Here is a 7,833-nt window from a genome sequence, read left to right on the forward strand (position 1 = left end):
CCCAGCACTTTGGGAGGCCAAGGTGGGTGGATCACCTGAGGTCAGGAGTTCGAGACCAGCCTTGCCAACATGGCGAAACCCCATCTCTACTAAAAATACACAAATTAGCCAGGTATGGTGGCACACGCCTGTAATCCCAACTGCTGGGGAGGCTGAGGCATGAGAAACACTTGAACCTGGGAAGCAGAGGTTGCAGTGAGCCGAAATTATGCCACTGCACTCCAGCCTGGGCAACAGAGTGAGACTCTGTCTCAAAGAAAAAAAAAATCAGCACATGAAGGGTGGGCAAGTATTTAAAAAAACAAAAACAAAAAAACCTGCCAACAACCGGGAGCAGTGGCTCACACCTGTAATCCCAACACTTTGGGAGGCCGAGGCGGGCAGATCACCTGAGGTCAGGAGTTTGAGACCAGCCTGCCAATGTGCTGAAACCCTGTCTCTCCTAAAAATACAAAAATTAGCTGGCCGTGGTGGCGGGTGCCTGTAATCCCAGCTACTCAGGAGGCTGAGGCAGGAGAATCGCTTGAACCAGGAAGCAAAGGTTGCAGTGAGCCGAGATCACACCACTGCACTCCAGCCTGGGTCACAAGAGTGAGACTTCATCTCAAAAAAAAAAAAAAAAAAAAAACCTGATGGCCAGGCGCGGTGGTTTACGCCTGTAATCCCAGCACTTTGGGAGGCCCAGGCGGGCGGATCACGAGGTCAGGAGATCAAGACCATCCTGGCTAACACAGTGAAACCCCGTCTGCACTAAAAAAAAAAAAAATACAAAAAATTAGCCACGCATGGTGGCGGGCGCCTGTAGTCCCAGCTACCCGGGAGGCTGAGGCAGGAGAATGGCATGAACCCGGGAGGCGGAGCTTGCAGTGAGCCGAGATCACCCACTGCACTCCAGCCTGGGAGACAGAGCAAGACTCCATCTCAAAACAAAACAAAACAAAACAAAAAACCTGCTAACAATAACTTGACAACAGCAACCATTAGCAACAAGTTAAATAATGTTTATAGTACACCCTAAATCAGCAAAAGCCCAAATCCTGCTAAAAGATTCCACAGATTAGTCTGGGCAGCATGGTGAGAACCTCTCTCCACAAAAAGTTTAAAAATTAGCTGGGCATGGTGTTGCACACCTGCAGTGCCGGCTACTTGGGAGGCTGAGGCAGGAGGATTGCTTAAGCCTGGGAGGTCCAGGCTGCAGTGAGCCGTGGTTGCACCACTGCACTCCAGCCTAGGTGACAGAGAGAGACCCTGCCTCAAAAAAAGAAAAAAGAAAGAAAAGAAAAAAAGATTCCACAGATTGGTTTTCCCCACCTTGACTTGAATTTGCTTAGTTCTTGGATTTTAATTTCATTTAATCTTCCCACCGCAGCCTCCTGAGTAGCTGGGACCATGCCCAGCTAATTTTTATTTTTTGTAGAGACAGGGTCTCACTACATTGCCCAGCCTGGTCTGGAACTCCTGGGCTCAAGCAATCCTCCCACCTCGGCCTACCAAAGTGCTGAGATTATAGGCATGAAGCACCATGCCCAGCCTATTCTTGGATTTTACACTGAGATCTCTTGATTTAGTCTGAAGCGCTTCTCCAAATGCCACAGCTATTAGTAGTTGGTATTAAGCAGCACCTTGTTTAGTCAGTAAATAACCTAAAGTGATGCTATTGTCCAGCATGATTGTAGCAAATGAGTTAGAGTTTTTTTTTGTTCAACAAGTATAGCAGACAATCTTGTCTATACAATCTCATTTGCCAGTTCCACTGGAAAGGGCACTTTCTAACACAGCATTCTAAACTAGGCACCTCCAATGCAAGGTTGAGACTTATACATGAAGGGATGGAAACCACTGTGTCTGACTGCTAATTGAAGATTTGTATTTCAAAAGGCATAGGGTTGACAGAACATTAGGTCATCTGAGAGACTAGCAACATTATTAAATTCCCAAAATGGCATATAAACCACTTCCAGAGGCCTCATTCCTTCTTCTCGTCAAGACCTACATTAATAGTAACATTACTGACCGGGCACAGTGGCTCCCACCTGTAATCCCAGCACTTTGGGAGGCCGAGGCAGGTGGATCACGAGGTCAAGAGATCGAGACCATCCTGGCCAACATGGTGAAACCCCGTCTCTACTAAAAATACAAAAATTAGCTAGGCACGGTGTGTGTGCCTGTAATCCCAGCTACTCTGGAGGCTGAGACAGGAGAATCACTTGAACCCAGGAAGTGGAGATTGCCGTGAGCCAAGATCATGCCACTGCACTCCTGCCTGGGCGACAGAGCGAAACTCTGTCTCAAAAAAAAAAACCAAAAACACGCTGCCTTTGTACACCACCGCGCCTCCGCGTGGCGCCTGGGGTCAGGCTGCAGCAGCGCCAGAGCACATGCTTGCGTATAACTGGGGCCACCTGGCCCCCTGCGGATAGTCCTTTTAACAAGGAGATGGGGAAAAAAAATGGATAGTTAATGTGTCCGCTTTTTTTTTTTTTTTTTTTTTGATACTGATCCTGCCTTTGTCGCCCAGGCTGGAGTGCAGTGGCGCAATCTCAACTCACTGGACAACCTCTGTCTCCTGAGTAGCTGGAACTACAGGCGTGCACCACAACGCTAGGCTAATTTTTTTGTATTTTTAGTAGATAGGGTCTTGCCATGTTGGCCAGGCTGGTTTCGAACTCCTGACCTCAGGTGATCCGCCCACCTCGGCCTCCCAAAGTGCTGAGGTTACAGGCCTGAGCCACCACGCCTGACCTATAGTTAATGTGTCAACTTTTATAAATGAATATAAATACGTCTCTCAAACTTAAAGTATATTTTCACTAAAAAAATAGCAAAATAGAGCTGGGTGTGGTGGCTCATGCCCGTAATCTCCAGCATTTTGGTAGGCCAAAATGGGAGGATCACTTGAGGCCAGGAGTTCAAGACCAGACTGGTCAATATAGTGAACCCCCATCTCTATAAAAAATAAATAAATAAATAAAAGAGAAAAACAAAATAGAGCTTTTGAATTGTCCATTTAAAAAAATATTCTTGGGAGGCCGAAGCGGGCGGATCACAAGGTCAGGAGATCGAGACCATCCTGGCTAACACTGTGAAACCCCGTCTCTACTAAAAATGCAAAAAATTAGCCGGGCGAGGCGGCGGGCGCCTGTAGTCCCAGCTACTCAGGAGGCTGAGGCAGGAGAATGGCGGGAACCCGGGAGGCGGAGCTTGCAGTGAGCCGAGATCGCGCCACTGCACTCCAGCCTGGGCGACTAAGCGAGACTCTGTCTCAAAAAAAAAAAAAAAAAAAATTCTAGGTTTGGCAGATAAAATAGCTCTGACAAAAGTTTTGGATTAGTTAAAATCTAGAAAATGCCAAGCACATTTAATTATTTTTATTATCTCTTCTTTTATAAGATGAAGTAGCAAATCTTTGTAGTTTCCTTGAAATACAATGGAAACCCAGGAAACCCCTAAGGCATTTAAAGGGTGTAAAAGTCATCTTAATTATTTCATAATTCCAAACATACAGCCTGAATTTGAGGAAAGGACTATCAAAAAGACTTGTCAGAACAGAAATAAAGATCACAGTGAATTCACAATAGCAAAGACTTGGAACCAACCCAAATGTCCACCAATGACAGACTGGATTAAGAAAACGTGGCACAGGCTGGGTGCGGTGGCTCAAGCCTGTAATCCCAGCACTTTGGGAGGCCGAGGCGGGCGGATCACGAGGTCAGGAGATCGAGACCATCCTGGCTAACACAATGAAACCCCGTCTCCACTAAAAATACAAAAAAAAATTAGCCGGGCGTGGTGGCGGCGCCTGTAGTCCCAGCTACTCGGGAGGCTGAGGCAGGAGAATGGCGGGAACCCGGGAGGCGGAGCTTGCAGTGAGCCAAGATCGCGCCACTGCACTCCAGCCTGGGCGACAGAGCGAGACTCCGCCTCAAAAAAAAAAAAAAAGAAAAAGAAAACGTGGCACTGGGCGCAGTGGCTCACGCCTATAATCCCAGCACTTTGGGAGGCCTAGGTGGGCAGATCACCTGAGGTCAGGAGTTCGAGACCAGCCTGACCAACATGGAGAAACCCTGTCTCTAAAAAAAACACAAAACTAGCCAGGCGTGGTGGCGCATGGCTGTAATCCCAGCTAGTTGGGAGGCTGAGGCAGGAGAATCGCTTGCCATCGCACTCCAGTCTGGGCAGCAATAGTGAAACTCACCATGGAATATTATGCAGCCATAAAAAAGGATGAGTTCATGTCCTTTGCAGGGACATGGATGAAGCTGTAAACCATCATTCTCAGCAAACTGTCATAAGAACAGAAAACCAAACACTGCACAGTCTCACTCATAGGCGGGAACTGAACAATGAGAACACATGGACACAGGGAGGGGAACATCACACACCCGGGCCTGTTGGAGGGGTAGCAGGCTGGAGGAAGGATAGCATTAGGAAAAATACCTAATGTAAATGACAAGTTGATGGGTGTAGCAAACCAACATAGCACATGTATACCTACGTAACAAACCTACACATTATGCACATGTACCCTAGAACTTGAAGTATAATAAAAAAAATTTAAAACTTTTATTTATTTATTTATTTATTTATTTTTGAGACGGAGTCTCGCGCTGTCACCCAGGCTGGAGTGCAGGGGCCAGATCTCAGCTCACTGCAAGCTCCGCCTCCCGGGTTCATGCCATTCTCCTGCCTCAGCCTCCCGACTAGCTGGGACTACAGGCGCCCGCCACCTCGCTCAGCTAGTTTTTTGTATTTTTTAGTAGAGACGGGGTTTCACTGTGTTAGCCAGGATGGTCTCGATCTCCTGACCTCGTGATCCGCCCGTCTCGGCCTCCCAAAGTGCTGGGATTACAGGCTTGAGCCACCGCACCCGGCCAAAAATTTAAAACCTTTTTTAAAAAAAGATCACAGTGAATGGGCACAAAAATACAATTAGAAGGAATAAGATCTAGAGTTCGGTAGCCTAGATCTGGCCTAGGGTGACTATAATTAACAATAATTTATTGTATATATTTCCTTTTTTTTTTTCTTTTTTTTTTGAGACAAAGTCTGCTCTGTCACCCAGGCTGGAATGCAGTGGCGCAATCTCGAATCACTGCAACCTCTGCCTCCCAGGTTCAAGCGATTCTCCTGCCTCAGCCTCCTGAGTAACAGGAATTACAGGTTTGTGCCACCATGCCTGGCTAATTTTTGTGTATTTTGTAGAGATGGGGTTTCACCATGTTGGCCAGGCTGGTCTCAAACTCCTGAACTCAAGCAATCCTCCCACCTTGGCCTCCCAAAGTGCTGGGATTAAAGGCATGAGCCACCACGCTTGGCCTTTCTTTAATTTTTTTTTTTTGAGACAAGGTCTTGCTCTGTCACCCTGGTTGGAGTGCAGTGGTATGATCTCAGCTTACTGCAGCCTCAACCTCCTAGACTCAAGCAATCCTCCCACCTCAGCCTCCTGAGTAACTAGGATTACAGGTACACACCACCAATCCCAGCTAATTTTTGTATTTTTTGTAGAGATGGGGTTTGCCAGGTTGCCCAGGCTGATCTTGGACCCCTGGGCTCAAATGATACTCCTGCCTTGGCCTCCCAAAGTGCTGGGATTACAGGCATGAACCACCGCACCCAGTCTGTATATTTCAGAATAACTAGAAGAGTGGAGTTGGAATGTTTCCAACACAAATAAATGATAAATGTTTGAGGAGATAAATATCCCAATTACTCTGATTTGATCATTACACATTGCATGCTTGTATCAAAATATAACATGTACCCCATAAATATATACAACCATTATGTATGCATAAAAATTAAAAATAAACATGACAAAATGTACCATTAAGAATATTAGTACCCCCCCCAAAAAAATAAAAACAACAAAAGAAGAAAAAAAGAAAAAACAAAAAAAAAATAAATAAAAAGAAGAATATTAGTCTGAGGCCAGGTGCAGTGGCTCTAGTGAACCCAGAGGTTAAGATTGCAGTAAGCCATGTTTGTGCCCCTGCACCCTGGCTGGGTAATAAAGACCCTGTCTCAAAACAAAAATAAAACTGGGCAAAGGCTGGGAGAGGTGGCTCATGCCTTTAATATTCCCAGTGCAGCCGGGCGTGGTGGCTCACGCCTGTAATCCCAGCACTTTGGGAGGCCAAGGCGGGTAGATCACAAGGTCAGGAGTTTGAGACCAGCCTGGCCAATATGGTGAAACCCTGTCTCTACTAAAAATACAAAAATTAGCCAGGTGTGGTGACGGGCACCTACAGTCCCACTTACTTGGGAGGCTGAGGCAGGAGAATCACTTGAACCTGGGAGGCAGAGGTTGCAGTGAGCCGAGATCGAGCCACTGCACTCTAGCCTGGGCAACAGAGCGAGACTCCATCTCAAAAAAAAAAAAAAATGTGTATATATATATACACACACACGCACACACACACATATATACATATATATATAGACACATGTATACATGTATATATATATATTCCCAGTGCTTTGTGAGACCAATAGTTTGAGATGAGCCTTGGAAACATAGTGAGAACCCATCTCTACAAAAAATAAAAAATAAAAAAATTAGCTGGGCATGGTGGCTCACACCTATAGTTCTAGCTACTTGGGAAGCTGAGGCAGAATTGCCTGAGCTCAGGAGTTTGAGGTTACAGTGAGCTAGGATCACACCAGTGCATTCCAGCCTGGGTAACAGAGTGAGACCCTATCTCAGAAAACAAAACAAAACAAAAACTGGGCAAAATACCTGAACAGATACCTCACCAAAGAAGTTATACAGATGATAATCACAGAAAAAGATACTCAACATCATATGTCATTAGAGAATTGCAAATCAAAATACAATGAGTTACCACTACATACCTATTAGGATGGCTACAATTTTTTTTAAAAACTGACAACACCAAATGCTTGTGAGGATTGCTGATGGAAATGCAAAATGGTACAGCAGCTTTGGAAGACAATTTGGCGGTTTCTTACAAAAGTAACCATACTCTTACTATATGATCCAACAGTCTTGCTCCTTGGTATTCACCCAAATGAGTTTAAAACTTATGTCCACTCGGCCGGGCGCAGTGGCTCATGCCTGTAATCCCAGCACTTTGGGAGGCCGAGGCAGGCGGATCACGAGATCAGGAGATGGAGACCATCCTGGCTAACCCGGTGAAACCCCGTCTCTACCAAAAACACAAAAAATTAGCCGGGCGTTGTGGCAGGCGCCTGTAGTCCCAGCCACTAGGCAGGAGAATGGAGTGAACCCAGGAGGCGGAGGTTGCAGTGAGTCGAGATCGCACCACTGCACTCCAGCCTGGGAGACAGATACAGGCTCCGTCTCAAAAAAAAAAAAAAAAAGTAAAAAAAAATTTTTTAAACTGGAACACAGAGGATAAGTAATCCTGCCTCACCCCTTGCCTCTCGCCCTTGCATGGGGCGAGGCAGGATTGATCAAACCCAGAAAGACTGAGGATGGATGCTGAACACAAAACTGAAGGATGAATGGGAATTACCTGAATAGAACAGGGGCTTGAGTGCAACAAGAGGCGGGCATTCCAGGCAGAGGAGAGCAATGGTAAGGGCCCCATGGTAGGCATCCGAGTAGGAGGGTAGAACTATGATGATAGAAGACTGAATAACGATCGAATGAAACCAAATGATTGGGCGCCTTCTTTCGGATCCTTGACTTCCAGGGCCAGCAGTCTCTATTGGCTCTTATACCGTTGCTCTATGAGGTATCAATGTTTTTGTCCTTCAGCCTCCCCTCCAATTGTTGAGCTCCTGGTGTGTTTTGAGGAGTAGAAGGCAAAAAGAACCCTCTTATTTTTCTTTGGATCCAGAGAGAGATTG

General features: G+C 46.1%; 1 non-coding gene across 1 annotated transcript; it reads left to right on the top strand.

Moving 5' to 3' along the window:
• The first annotated feature begins 2,309 nt into the window (after positions 1-2,309).
• On the top strand, positions 2,310-2,440 carry LOC114679165 (small nucleolar RNA SNORA76). The gene has a single exon (XR_003730841.2). It is a non-coding gene; the product is annotated as a small nucleolar RNA SNORA76 (small nucleolar RNA).
• Positions 2,441-7,833: the final 5,393 nt, after the last annotated feature.

Source organism: Macaca mulatta, chromosome 6 (genome assembly GCF_049350105.2).
Source record: "Macaca mulatta isolate MMU2019108-1 chromosome 6, T2T-MMU8v2.0, whole genome shotgun sequence".
Classification (NCBI taxonomy): domain Eukaryota; kingdom Metazoa; phylum Chordata; class Mammalia; order Primates; family Cercopithecidae; genus Macaca; species Macaca mulatta.